The sequence below is a fragment of the Pelophylax lessonae genome (assembly GCF_965119305.1).
Source record: "Pelophylax lessonae genome assembly, chromosome: 3".
Taxonomy (NCBI): Eukaryota; Metazoa; Chordata; class Amphibia; order Anura; family Ranidae; genus Pelophylax; species Pelophylax lessonae.
This window is the reverse complement of record NC_138770.1, coordinates 61,794,145-61,808,051: the sequence shown is the minus strand read 5'-3', so window position 1 is coordinate 61,808,051 and position 13,907 is coordinate 61,794,145. Positions and strand designations below refer to the sequence as shown.

Below are 13,907 nucleotides of genomic sequence, written 5' to 3'. Positions count from 1 at the left end.
ACCGGATGACGAATTTTCCCACGAATAGCTATCGCTCAGTTCTTCAAAAAATTCCGATACACCGTCGCTGTTTTCCAGTTCGTCCAAAAGCGCTTTTGAGCTAAAAGAACGCTTTTTGGACGCCGTGGACTTTCTCAATTTTCCAGGCACAAAGAACTGGAAAAGTACAGGCAGGGCACTGGAAAAGCCTCTAGGTGACATGGCATGATACAAAGTTGTTATCCTAACAGATCACACTGTATCATGTCATTTGTTTTATTTATTTATTTTGAATCTCCCACCATTTCCACCCCCCTGCGTCGCAGCGCCCGCAGGGAAGGGAGCCAGAAGACAGGTGATGGCATCGGTCGAGCACACAGAGGATGGCTGGAGGAGGGCGGGGGATTGTGGTGGAAGGTAAGTTTGATTGTGCGGAAACCCCGAGTGTGCCTCGGGGTTACCGCTTTTGGTACTGCATATTAACCCCGAGCCACACTCAGGAATACCGCTAGGGAGGTTAATGGCATCCCAATCTTAGTCCGTAGGGTTTAATATTGAGTTTGCAGCTAAAAGAGCTTCAATTCCTCTGGGAAGGCTGTCCACAAGGTTTGGGAGTGTGTCTATGGGAATGTTTGACCATTCTTCCAGAAGCACTGATGTTAGAGGAGAAGGCCTGGCTCGCAATCACTGCTCTAATTCATCTCAAAGGTGTTCTATTGGGTTGAGGTCAGGACTCTGTGCAGGCCAGTCAAGTTCCTCCACCCCAAACTCGCTCATCCATGTCTTTATCGACCTTGCTTTGTACACTGGGGCGCAGTCATGTTGGAACAGGAAGGGGCCATCCCCAAACTGTTCCCACAAAGTTGGGAGCATGAAATCGTCCAAAAAACACTACACTGGAACTAAGGGGCCAAGGACAATGCCTGAAAAACAACCCCACACCATAATCCCCCTCTACCAAATGATTTGGACCAGTGCACACATTCCTGGCATGGTTGATGTGGAATTCTGTGGGGGGAACTGGCACTATTGGTATTTAGAAGCCATGTTTAAAATACAAGGGCCCCCAGATACATTCACAGATTCATGTGAATGAGTAAGAGTGTGCATAATACCCTTGGTTATTTATTCAAAAAATATGAAATAAGAGAGAACAATTCTAAATAATACTCAAATAATGTCCCACAATGTAGATCAAACATCAATCGTGTCAGACAGAAATGCAAATCCACTGACCAAAAAGGCTAAAGAAAGATAAGAAAAGAAGGGTATTGTCAATGCCCACTACAGTATTGCATATCTACTACCCCTTCCCCCCTATTGTGAGGGGTTCCCACCATCCCTGTGCAGGGCACCTGGGTCTGTACACCTGCTTTGCCCATTATGAAGGGTTCCCACCATCCTTGTACTGAGTTCCCAGGTCTGTACATCTGCTGTGCCCATTATGAGGGGTTCCCACCATCCCTGTTCTGAGTTCCTGGGTCTGTACACCTGCTGTGCCCATTAGAAGGAATCTCCACCATCACTGTGCTGAGTTCCTGGGTCTGTACACCTGCTGTGCCCATTATGAGGGGTTCCCACCATCCTTGTGCTGAGTCCCTGGGTCTGTACACCTGCTGTGCCCATTGTGAGGGGTTCCCACCATCCTTGTGCTGAGTCCCTGGGTCTGTACACCTGCTGTGCCCATTGTGAGGGGCTAACACCATCCCTGTTCTGAGTTCCTGGGTCTGTACACCTGTTGTGCCCATTATGAGGGGCTCCCACCATCCTTGTGCTGAGTCCCTGGGTCTGTAACACCTGCTGTGCCCATTATGAGGGGCTCCTACCATCCCTGTGCTGAGTTCCTGGGTCTTTACCCCTACTGTGCCCATTATGAGGGGCTCCCACCATCCTTGTGCGGAGTCCCTGGGTCTTTACCCCTGCTGTGCCCATTATGAGGGGCTCCCACCATCCCTGTTCTGAGTTCCTGGGTCTGTACACCTACTGTGCCCATTATGAGGGGCTCCCACCATCCTTGTGCGGAGTCCCTGGGTCTTTACCCCTGCTGTGCCCATTATGAGGGGCTCCCACCATCCCTGTTCTGAGTTCCTGGGTCTGTACACCTACTGTGCCCATTATGAGGGGCTCCCACCATCCTTGTGCGGAGTCCCTGGGTCTTTACCCCTGCTGTACCCATTATGAGGGGTTCTCACCATCCCTGTTCTGAGTTCCTGGGTCTGTAACACCTGCTGTGTCCATTATGAGGGGTTCTCACCATCCAATTAGTTTGTAAAGAAAGGAAGGAAGGGAGTAAGGAAGGAATTAAGGGAAGGAAGGGAAGGAAGCAAGGAAGAAAGGGAATGAGGAAGAGAAGAGAAGGAGGAGAGGAAGGGAGGATGGAAGGAAAGGAAGGAGGAAGGAAGGTAGGAGAGAACAGAAAGAGGAAGGTAGGAGAGAAGGAAAGGAGGAAGGTGGGAGAGAAGGGAAGAAGGAAGGTAGGAGAAAAGGATAGGAGGAAGGTAGGAGAGAAGGGAAGGAGGAAGGTAGGAGAAAAGGATAGGAGGAAGGTAGGAGAGAAGGGAAGGAGGAAGGTAGGAGAGAAGGGAAGGAGGAAGGTAGGAGAGAAGGGAAGGAGGAAGGTAGGAGAGAAGGATAGGAGGAAGGTAGGAGAGAAGAATAGGAGAAAGGTAGGAGAGAAGGGAAGGAGGAAGGTAGGAGAAAAGGATAGGAGGAAGGTAGGAGAGAAGGGAAAGAGGAAGATAGGAGAGAAGGGAAGGAGGAAGGTAGGAGAGAAGGGAAGGAGGAAGGTAGGAGAGAAGGATAGGAGGAAGATAGGAGAGAAGGGAAGGAGGAAGGTAGGAGAGAAGGGAAGGAGGAAGGTAGGGAAGGAGGAAGGTAGGAGAGAAGGATAGGAGGAAGGTAGGAGAGAAGGGAAGGAGGAAGGTAGGAGAGAAGGGAAGGAGGAAGGTGGGAGAGAAGGGAAGGAGGAAGGTAGGAGAGAAGGGAAGGAGGAAGGTAGGAGAGAAGGGAAGGAGGAAGGTAGGGAAGGAGGAAGGTAGGAGAGAAGGATAGGAGGAAGGTAGGAGAGAAGGGAAGGAGGAAGGTAGGAGAGAAGGGAAGGAGGAAGGTGGGAGAGAAGGGAAGGAGGAAGGTAGGAGAGAAGGGAAGGAGGAAGGTAGGAGAGAAGGGAAGGAGGAAGGTAGGAGAGAAGGGAAGGAGGAAGGTAGGAGAAAAGGATAGGAGGAAGGTAGGTGAGAAGGGAAGGAGGAAGGTAGGAGAGAAGGATAGGAGGAAGATAGGAGAGAAGGGAAGGAGGAAGGTAGGAGAGAAGGGAAGGAGGAAGGTAGGAGAGAAGGGAAGGAGGAAGGTAGGAGAGAAGGGAAGGAGGAAGGTAGGAGAGAAGGATAGGAGGAAGGTAGGAGAGAAGGGAAGGAGGAAGGTAGGAGAGAAGGGAAGGAGGAAGGTAGGAGAGAAGGATAGGAGGAAGGTAGAAGAGAAGGGAAGGAGGAAGGTAGGAGAGAAGGGAAGGAGGAAGGTAGGAGAGAAGGATAGGAGGAAGGTAGAAGAGAAGGGAAGGAGGAAGGTAGGAGAGAAGGGAAGGAGGAAGGTAGGAGAGAAGGGAAGGAGGAAGGTAGGAGAGAAGGGAAGGAGGAAGGTAGGAGAGAAGGGAAGGAGGAAGGTAGGAGAGAAGGATAGGAGGAAGGTAGGAGAGAAGAATAGGAGAAAGGTAGGAGAGAAGGGAAGGAGGAAGGTAGGAGAAAAGGATAGGAGGAAGGTAGGAGAGAAGGGAAAGAGGAAGATAGGAGAGAAGGGAAGGAGGAAGGTGGGAGAGAAGGGAAGGAGGAAGGTAGGAGAGAAGGGAAGGAGGAAGGTAGAAGAGAAGGGAAGGAGGAAGGTAGGAGAGAAGGGAAGGAGGAAGGTAGGAGAAAAGGATAGGAGGAAGGTAGGTGAGAAGGGAAGGAGGAAGGTAGGAGAGAAGGATAGGAGGAAGATAGGAGAGAAGGGAAGGAGGAAGGTAGGAGAGAAGGATAGGAGGAAGGTAGGAGAGAAGGGAAGGAGGAAGGTAGGAGAGAAGGGAAGGAGGAAGGTAGGAGAGAAGGGAAGGAGGAAGATAGGAGAGAAGGGAAGGAGGAAGGTAGGAGAGAAGGATAGGAGGAAGGTAGGAGAGAAGGGAAGGAGGAAGGTAGGAGAGAAGGGAAGGAGGAAGGTAGGAGAGAAGGATAGGAGGAAGGTAGAAGAGAAGGGAAGGAGGAAGGTAAGCGAGAAGGAAATGAGGAAGGTAGGAGAGAAGGATAGGAGGTAGGAGAGAAGGGAAGGAGAAGGTAGGAGAGAAGGGAAGGAGGAAGATAGGAGAGAAGGGAAGGAGGAAGGTAGGAGAGAAGGATAGGAGGAAGGTAGGAGAGAAGGGAAGGAGGAAGGTAGGAGAGAAGGGAAGGAGGAAGGTAGGAGAGGAGAAGGGAAGAGAGGAAGGAAGAAGAGAAGGGAAGGAGAAGGTAGGAGAGAAGGGAAGGCGGAAGGTAAGCGAGAAGGAAATGAGGAAGGTAGGAGAGAAGGATAGGAGGTAGGAGAGAAGGGAAGGAGGAAGGTAGGAGAGAAGGATAGGAGGAAGGTAGAAAAGAAGGGAAGGAGAAGGTAGGAGAGAAGGAAAGGAGGAAGGTAAGCGAGAAGGAAATGAGGAAGGAAGGAGAGAAGGGAGAGAGGAAGAAAATAAAGAAAAAGGGAAAGGAAAAGACTTTCCTTTTAATTGACTCGCATACATAAAAGAGATCTGGTCAATTTAAAAGAAAAAGTGCTAAAACAATAAGGGCTCATGAGACATGGAAGACCTTAACAAAGACATTTGATACAACTTGTCTAATAAATAATTAAAAGTTATATATATATTATATATTTATGCCACACCTGATCCAGACTCAGACAGTGCTGGAACTGTATTTGTGAATTGCTTTCGTCTCTCCAATGTCAAATGAGTTTAGCGCTTTAATGAGCTCAATTCAGAGGGAGCAGCCGTGACGCCTGTCAGTACGTCTCTGCTCCACTGTTTTGCATAACAAAGCAATTATCCCTCAACCCTGGCATGAGACACACTTAGGAAGCCTAATAATTCATAATGACATATTTATTGTGTCAGGAGTGAGCCGACTGCCAAACTTTACCAAGTCTGCCGCAGTAGATACTACAGCGCCACCTACCTGGGTTATCACCCGGCCTGGACATGTTGGCAATGGTATTATCAGAAAGAGATCATAAGGCTGGTATTTTTTCCCTAAAAGACGGTAACCTTACAGCAGAGGTCTCCAATCTTTTCAGTACAAGGTCCACATTGTATATCTTACAAATACTCGTAGGCCAAAAAAAAAAAATCAGCTTTTTTAAATGAATTATTCCACCCTTATATCAGGGTCCCCTTCAGAGTTCTCATCAGAGTGTCACTGATGTCTTGATCAGGCGCTCTCCTTTTACCAGGATTCCTTTCAGATCCCCCTCACATGAGAGAACCTTTATATCAGAGGCCTCATTACATCAGGGTCCCCAGGAGAGCCCCCTTACATCAGAGTTCACATCAGTGTTCACCTTACATCAGTATCCGAAAAACAGAGCCCCCTTACATCAAAGTCTGCATCAGGGTCCCCAACAGAACCCCCGTTACATCAGAGTCTGCATCAGTGTTCCCCTATATATGAGGATCCCCAACAGAGCCCCCCCCCCCCTTACATCCGAGTCTGCATGAGTGTTCCCCTTACATCAGGATCCCCAACAGAGTCCCCCTTACATCAGAGTCTACATCAGTGTTCTCCTTACATCAGGGTCCCTAACAGAGCCCCCCTTACATCACAGTCCGAATCAGTGTTCCCCTTACATCAGTGTCCCGAACAGAGCCCCTCTTACATCTGAGTCTGCATAAGTGTTCCCCTATACATCAGGATCTCCAACAGAGCCCCCCTTACATCAGAGTCGGCATCAGTGTTCCTGTATACATCTGGATCCCTAACAGAGCCCCCTTACATCAGAGTCTGCATCAGTGTTCCCCTTACATCAGAATTCCCAACAGAGCCCCCCTTACATCAGAGTCTGCATCAGTGTTCCCCTTACATCAGGATCCCCAACAGAGCCCCCCTTACATCAGAGTCTGCATCAGTGCTTCTCTTACATCAGGGTCCCTAACAAAGCCACCCTTACATCTGAGTCTGCATCAGTGTTCCCCTATACATTTGGATCCCCAACAGAGCCCCCCTTATATCAGAGTCTGCATCAATGTTCCCCTTACATCAGGATCCACAACAGAGCCCCCCTTACATCAGAGTCTGCATCAGTGTTCTCCTTACATCAGGGACATTAACAGAGCCCCCTTTACATCGGAGTCTGCATCAGTGTCCCTAACAGAGCCCCCCTTACATCTGAGTCTGAATCAGTGTTCCTGTATACATCTGAATCCCCAACAGAGCCCCCCCTTACATCAGAGTCCTCCTCAGTGCCCCCTTATATCAAGCTCCCCATCAGAATTCCTCTTACATCAGAGCCTCCTTTACATCAGTGTCCCCATTAGAATCCACCTTAGGGCTGGAGGGAGAAGCAGGGACCATAGGCAGCCTCTGCTAGCTAGAATCCTAAGTCTTTAAACTTTGAAGCTACACCGCTGACCCTAGCTGTGGGCCGGATAAAATGTAATGGGATGGATGTGGCCCACTCACCATAGTTTGAAGATCCCTGCCTTAGAGAAAAAAAAAGTAAAAATAAAAACTGCCACTTGTCCTCTTCAATTTAGAACTGTCCTTTACAGTGATTGCTTTCCATCACTAGATGTCACCAATGTTCAGGGTCAATGACAGCCAGCATCATGAAGCTTAACTTCTCCTGCGCCCAGGCTGTAAAAGAGACAGCTCCTGGTGGTGTGTCATCAGGCAGCTCGGGCTCAGAATACCTCTGTACCAGTACAATGCTCACATATCATTGTACATGTGTTGTTCAGTACTAGAAAAAGCAAGGTCCACCAAGGCCATTGGAGAAGAAGAGGTAAAACCCATGATGTCACAGGTTTGGCTAAATAGCTTTTAGCAAAAATCATATCTTATTTTCCAGCAACCAAGTAAGGAAACATTTGTGGTTAAAAGCAACTAAACTGGCAAGGTTATTGCCAGATCATTGCTTAGAGAGTGTCTAAACCCAAGCAAAAAAAAAAAAAAATGTAATATATTGCATTATATCTCTCCGCAGACATGGCGGCTGCATTCGGTTTCCTTTATTTTTATTTTATTTTCACCTGATGATACTGCAAATAACACACTTCCTGTTTTAGGGTGACAATGCTCACTCACTCCACTCTATCTATGGAGGAGCGTTGTTGTCACTCTAAACTTTTCTGTTGATTTGAATCACAAACACACCATTTTTTTTACATGAGGACAGCAAGATTTTTTGCAAAAGTCTAGTATAGTTACCTGCGCCTGAAAAAATTCCTCAAAGGATTGTCTTACTTCCTCGTCATCCAGAAGGGCCAAATTCAATCTCTAGATACCCCTCCCCCTAGGTAGCATGCCTGAGGCATTCAGAGTCACAGATAGAATACAGTGATCGGAAAACTCCACTACCTGACACACAGATGCCGAAAAAGTAGAAAAACGTATCTAGCCTACTCTGACTATTACCTCACCAAAAAGTGAACCCCCTGCTGTCTGCGCAGCACTTCATTTGCACATCTACCAGGCCTGCTTCCCTAACCATCGCATTCAGGAAAAGGCTGTCCTAGCCCAGCTTATCTCTGAAACCTCTCCTGTCTTTAGGCCTAATAATGGTTTTGAAGTCCCCTCCAAAGATAACCTGCTGAGCCGTAAAAAGAAAAGGCTTAATCTTTGTAAAGAGGCATTACCTGTCCCATTTCGTCTGGGGACCATAGATATTAATCAGGCGCAGGTCCTGCCCCCTCACAGAGACATCCAAAATCATGCATCTCCCAATCTCTACCTCAATCACCCATCGGCACGGCACGTTACCATACCGGAAAAAAGGATCGCAACCCCGCTGTAAGGCTCGGCTGCAAGAGACCAAAAGGAGGGACCATGCTTCCACTCCTTCTTTCCAAGATGTACATCAGTCAGACTACTCAGATGGGTCTCTTGCAAAAACAAAATGTCAGCATCAAATTTGCTGAGCAAAAATAAGGCCATATGACGAGCACTCACTGATTTTAAGCAGTTTCTTAGCCGGACTACTCTCTCTCCCTGGGGAACCAGTGCACTTCAGTACACCCTGGGACTCATCATCCATAGAAGACGCTGTGTTTAACGAGTCCCATTTATCGTCATCATCTGACAGGACACCAAACTTATTTGCCAAAGGCAAAACCTTAGGACTTTGGGTAACTGAACACCTTTTTTTCCTTCTTTTGCCCTTCCTCCTTTTCTCCTCCAACCATTCCACATCATCCTTGGACAAACAGGAAGTAACAGTTTCCCCACTCTTACCCTCCCCTTCACCCCCCCCCCCCCACTCTCCCATACCTTATCTACCACCAGGCCAGCCTCCTCACCATTCTCCCCACTCCTCTGCACCCCATGGTCCTTAATAGAAGCCTTGCAATGTCGAGGGGGGGGAGTGGCACTGAACATGATGCCCCTGCCTCAGCACCTTTTGCCGCCTCTGCAATTTTGGAAGACATAGACACAGAAGATACAGACTGGGAAGACCCTGACACACTAGGCAAACGCACAGACTGGGGCACCACAGACTTGGAAGACACTGACACACTGTCCAGGCAGAAGAACTCTCTTCTGAGCTCAGGCTGGTTGTGCATTGCCTCAGGACACTGACTATAAGGATGTCCCACCGCATTACACAGATTGTACTTTATAATGTTGCAATCCTTTGCCAAATGCCCTAAACACTGACCCAGAGAGCACTTCATTACTGGACAGGAGGACGCAAAGTGCCCTTTATCCCCACATTTATTACAGAGTTTCGGCTGGCCCGGATAAAAGATGTTCAGCCTGTCCATCCCCAGGAAAGCTGAGGATGGCAGATGCTGGATGACATTCTCAATGATTCTTAGTTTTAGCTGCACAGAACAGAACTCCCCCTGTCCATATTCCCTGATCATCCACAGTTTTCTTTAAGGGGCTCAGGAAGTCTCCATATCTCCTCAACCATACAGATAAATCCCCTTGTTGTATGGACTCAATGCGGACAAGAATTGTCACCATTTTAATGAGTGGCTGGCGTGATACAAGATTGGGGATGAACCCTTTCCAGTCCAGCAGGCCCCTACACACATGCTCAAAATGTTCCCAAAATATGTCCAAAGAGTCCGGATGTATAAAGGACAAATCCTACTCATAGGAACCGGCCAGACTGATCAGGGGGAAGATATCTGCCGGCCTAAACCCCATCTGCAGAATCTTATCAACCACTGCCCTCCTATGTGGAGGAATACCCCCGCCCTCCCATCGAAGCTGCACAACATTTCTCCTTTTAAATAATAAGATAAAACATTTACATGCTCCTTTCCTGCTTGCTCCCCCCTCCCAGATACTGCAGCAGCACCAGCATATGTTTTCCTCACAGACACACCACCAGCAATTGCAGCATTATCTTTAGAGACAACCACACCTGCTGACAAGGAGTCTGAAGCAACCATAGCAGTCGTTGGAGCAGCAGAGACAAGACCCACCCCCTCCCCCTGCTCTGACCACTCAGCTGCTTTCCTGGGTTCAAACACAGTCCTGTCTAGTGCAGACTCAGAGACAGTTGTGGCACTGCCATGCAAAGCCTCCACAATGTCCATGGCACTCCTCTCTGCAGACTGCTGAGTGCCCAGGTCTGTAAATCTGCTGTGCCCACCAAGAGCAGGGCCAGACTTGGAATAAAATTCAGCCCTGGAAATAATTACTTACCAGCCCCATAGCATTATTGTATTACACCAGCCTAACAGCATAACGTCATTTTTTTTCTTGTTCATAAAAGGGAAAACCATGCATTTTAAAGCACATTTGAAGAATGCATTATAGATAAGACAGATATGAAAGCATATAGGGCTTCATATATATATATATATATATATATATATATACACACATATATATATATATATATATATATATATCTATATAGAGAGAGATATATATATAGAGATATATGTATATATCTATATATATATGTATATATATGGGCAAATTCTGGTTAAAAGTGCCAACATGGTACAGGAGGTGGTCATAGGCTGTGTGGGCATGGTATAGAAGATGCAGGGGCTGCGGACATGGTACAGGAGATGCAGGGGCTGCAGACATGGTACAAGAGATGCAGGGGCTGTGGACATGGTACAGGAGATGCAGAGGCTGCGGGCATGGTACAGGAGAGGAAAAAGCTGCGGGCATGGAGCAAGAGATGCAGAGGCTGCGGACATGGTACAGGAGATGCAGAGGCTGCGGGCATGGCGCAGGAGATGCAGGGGCTGCGCGCATGGCGCAGGGGCTGCGGGCATGGTATGGTACAGGAGATGCAGGAGCTGCGGGCATGGTACAGGAGATGGAGGGGCTGCAGACATGGTGCAAGAGATAGAGCAGCATTGGACATGGTACAGGAGATGCAGAGGCTGCGGGCATGGTACAGGAGAGGAAGAAGCTGCGGGCATGGTGCAAGAATTGCAGAGGCTGTGCACAAGGTACAGGAGATGCAGAGGCTGCGGACAAGGTACAGGAGATGCAGAGGCTGCGGGCATGGTGCAGGAGATGCAGGGGCTGCGGGCATGGCGCAGGGGCTGCGGGCATGATACAGTACAGGAGATGCTGGAGCTGCGGACATGGTACAGGAGATGCAGGGGCTGCGGGCTTGGTGCAGGAGATGCAGGGGCTGTAGGCATGGTATAGGAGGACATGCCAAAGTCTGTGGACATGGCAGGAGATGCAGGGGCTGCGGGCATGGTACAGAAGATGCAGGGGCTGTGGGCATGGTACAGGAGATGCAGAGGCTGCCGGCATGGCGCAGGAGATGCAGGGGCTGCGGTCATGGTACAGGAGATGCAGAGGCTGCGGTCATGGTACAGGAGGACATGCCAGAGGTTGCGGACATTGTAGGAGATGCAGGGGCTCTGGGCATGGTACAATAGATGCAGGGGCTGCGGACATGGTACAGGAGATGCAGAGGCTGCTGGCATGACGTAGGAGATGCAGGGGCTGCGGGCATGGCGCAGGAGATGCAGGGGCTGCAGGCATGGCGCAGGAGATGCAGGGGCTGCGGGCATGGCACAGGAGATGCAGGGGCTGCAGACATGGTACAGGAGATGCAGGGGCTGCAGACATGGTACAGGAGATGCAGAGGCTGCGGGCATGGTACAGGAGAGGAAGTAGCTGCGGGTATGGTGCAAGAGATGCAGAGGCGGCAGACATGGTACAGGAAATGCAGGGGCTGCGGGCATGGTACAGGGGCTGCGGACATGGTACAGGAGATGCAGGGGCTGTGGACATACTACAAGAGATGCAGAGGCTGCGGGCACAGTACAGGAGATGCAGGGGCTGCAGACATGGTACAGGAGAAGCAGAGGCTGCGGGCATGGTACAGGAGATGCAGAGGCTGTGGGCATGGTACAGGAGAGGAAGAAGCTGCGTGCGTGGGGCAAGAGATGCAGAGGCTGCGGACATGGTACAGGAGATGCAGGGGCAGTGGGCATGATGCAGGGGCTGCGGGCATGATGCAGGAGATGCAGGGGCTGCTGGCATGATGCAGGAGATGCAGAGGCTGTGGGCATGATGCAGGAGATGCCGGGCTTCAGGCATGGCGCAGAATATTCAGGACTGAGGGCATGGTGCAGGAGATGCAGGGCTGAGGGCATGGTGCAGGAGATGCAGGGCTGAGGGCATGGTGCAGAAGATGCAGGGCTGCGGGCATGGTGCAGAAGATGCTGGGCTGCAGGCATGGTACAAGAGATGCAGAGGCTGCTAACTTGGTATAAGAGATGCAGAGGCTGCGGACACAGTACAGGAGATGCAGGGGCAGGGGCTACAGACATGGTACAGGAGATGTAGGGGCTGTGGACATGGTACAGGGGATGCAGAGGCTGCGGGCATGGTACAGGAGAGGAAGAAGCTGCGGGCATGGTGCAAGAGATGCAGGGGCTGCAGACATGGTGCAGGGGATGCCGGGGCTGTGGGCATGATTCAGGGGCTGTGGGCGTGGTGCAGGAGATGCAGAGGATGCAGGCATGGTGTAGGAGATGCAGGGCTGTCTGCCCGAGAATAGCCAAGTGTGTATTGGCTTTCCCGAGCGGTGGCGGCGCAGTGTACATGTCGGGCCTACCAGGAAATTTCCCAGTCTGGCCCTGACCATGAGGGATTCCCACCATCCCTGTCATGAGTTCCCAGGTCTGTACACCTGCTGTGCCCATTATGAGGGGTTTCCACCATCCATGTGTTGTTTTCCTGGGTCTGTACACCTGCTGGGCCCATTATAAGGAGTTACCACCATCCCTGCTGCTTTTTTATTTCTTTTTTTTAATAGGGGAATGTAACGGGGGGAGCTGGAAACACACAAATGTGGGTGGGAACACCCAAATCTTCCAGTAGGACAGAAGTAGAGTATGTCAGGGAGATGTCACCGTTTGGGTTTCTAGGAGATGTAAGAAGCCAGAGGCTGGCTCTTCTAACTCTTCAACCAAAATCTCACTTTTATGTGGACTGACCCTTTGAAATGACGATGCCCCCCCCCCCCCCTTTCCTGTAATCTTCCCTTTCCATCCCTCCGCTCCATCCAGCAGCACCCACAATCTGATCCACAACCTCACATTGATGTTTCCACAGTCGGTATTAATAATCTGGGATTGTAATATTCTCTCACCGGAGGTGGTGGGGAGGGAGGGGGGTCTTATAAATAGAAAATAACTCGTACTACAAAGCATCTGTCCTCCAGAGCCCGGCCCGGGATTGATTTTTTGATTTTATTTTGGTCTAGGAAACATTTTCACATCTTTGTCTCTCGAAGCAAATTAGTTAACGCTCGGAAAAAACTCATTACGTTCCTTCCGACTCCGCTGCAGGTCCCGTGCTGCTTAAAATAAGTCGCCTAGAAATTTTCGCCAAGAATAGAACCTCTGCCGACGAGCATTCATCATGACCCGAGGTAGACGGTTTTGTCAAAATCCACCACGGGTCTGATAATTGTTCTAAATCTGGAACGCGTCACCAACGCTTATTGTTCAATAGAATGTAAAGTGTGTCAGACACCCACACGGCAAAGGCAGATAGGGCTTAGGGAGAACTCCGCTATGCTCTATATGAAACCAAAGGCTTAAGGGAGAACTCTATGTACTGTATTGTGTAAAACCTGACGAAATCTGAATTGCGTCAGTGGCAGCTAAAGAGTTAACCCTAAAAACTAAAATGTATTATATTGCACCTCACCAATTCTCACATGTGGTGACTGCATTGGTTTTCTTCCTTTAGGCTTTTTTTATCTTTATTTTCACTTTGTGATCTGGCCAGTAAGTCTATAATTTTTGAGCTTCCTATAATAGGCCAGGCTGTCGATCAAAAGTGACAGTTAGATGGTTGAGATAAACCATTTACCACTGACAGGGGTGCTTAGAATGGTCACCTTTTGTTCATTTAATTAATACCTTTAACCCCCCCATCAAGAAAAATTTTCTTTTTAATGCTTATACAGTGTTAGCTGGAGTTCAGCTTTAGGCCCCTTTCACACTTTTACGACTCCAACTATTGACTTTGGAGTGCAACTTTGGATGGGTGCAACTTGGATTGCAATCTGCCCAGTAAAAGTGCCTGCACATATGTTCTTTGCGATTGGGCCAAAAAGGAATTAGGCTATTTCCTTTGCTAGTTGAATGATGATTTAAAAAGAAAAATACAGCATTTGGCCACTAGATGGCTCTAAGTATCAAAGGAATTTATAATGATACTTAGTCCCATCTAGTGTCCAAATGCAGTATTTTCCTATTTAAATCAATG

General features: G+C 49.1%; 1 protein-coding gene across 1 annotated transcript in view; it reads left to right on the top strand.

The window, feature by feature from the left end:
• CHRNA2 (cholinergic receptor nicotinic alpha 2 subunit) overlaps positions 1-13,907 on the top strand; it is a 168,586-nt gene that overhangs the window by 138,452 nt on the left and 16,227 nt on the right.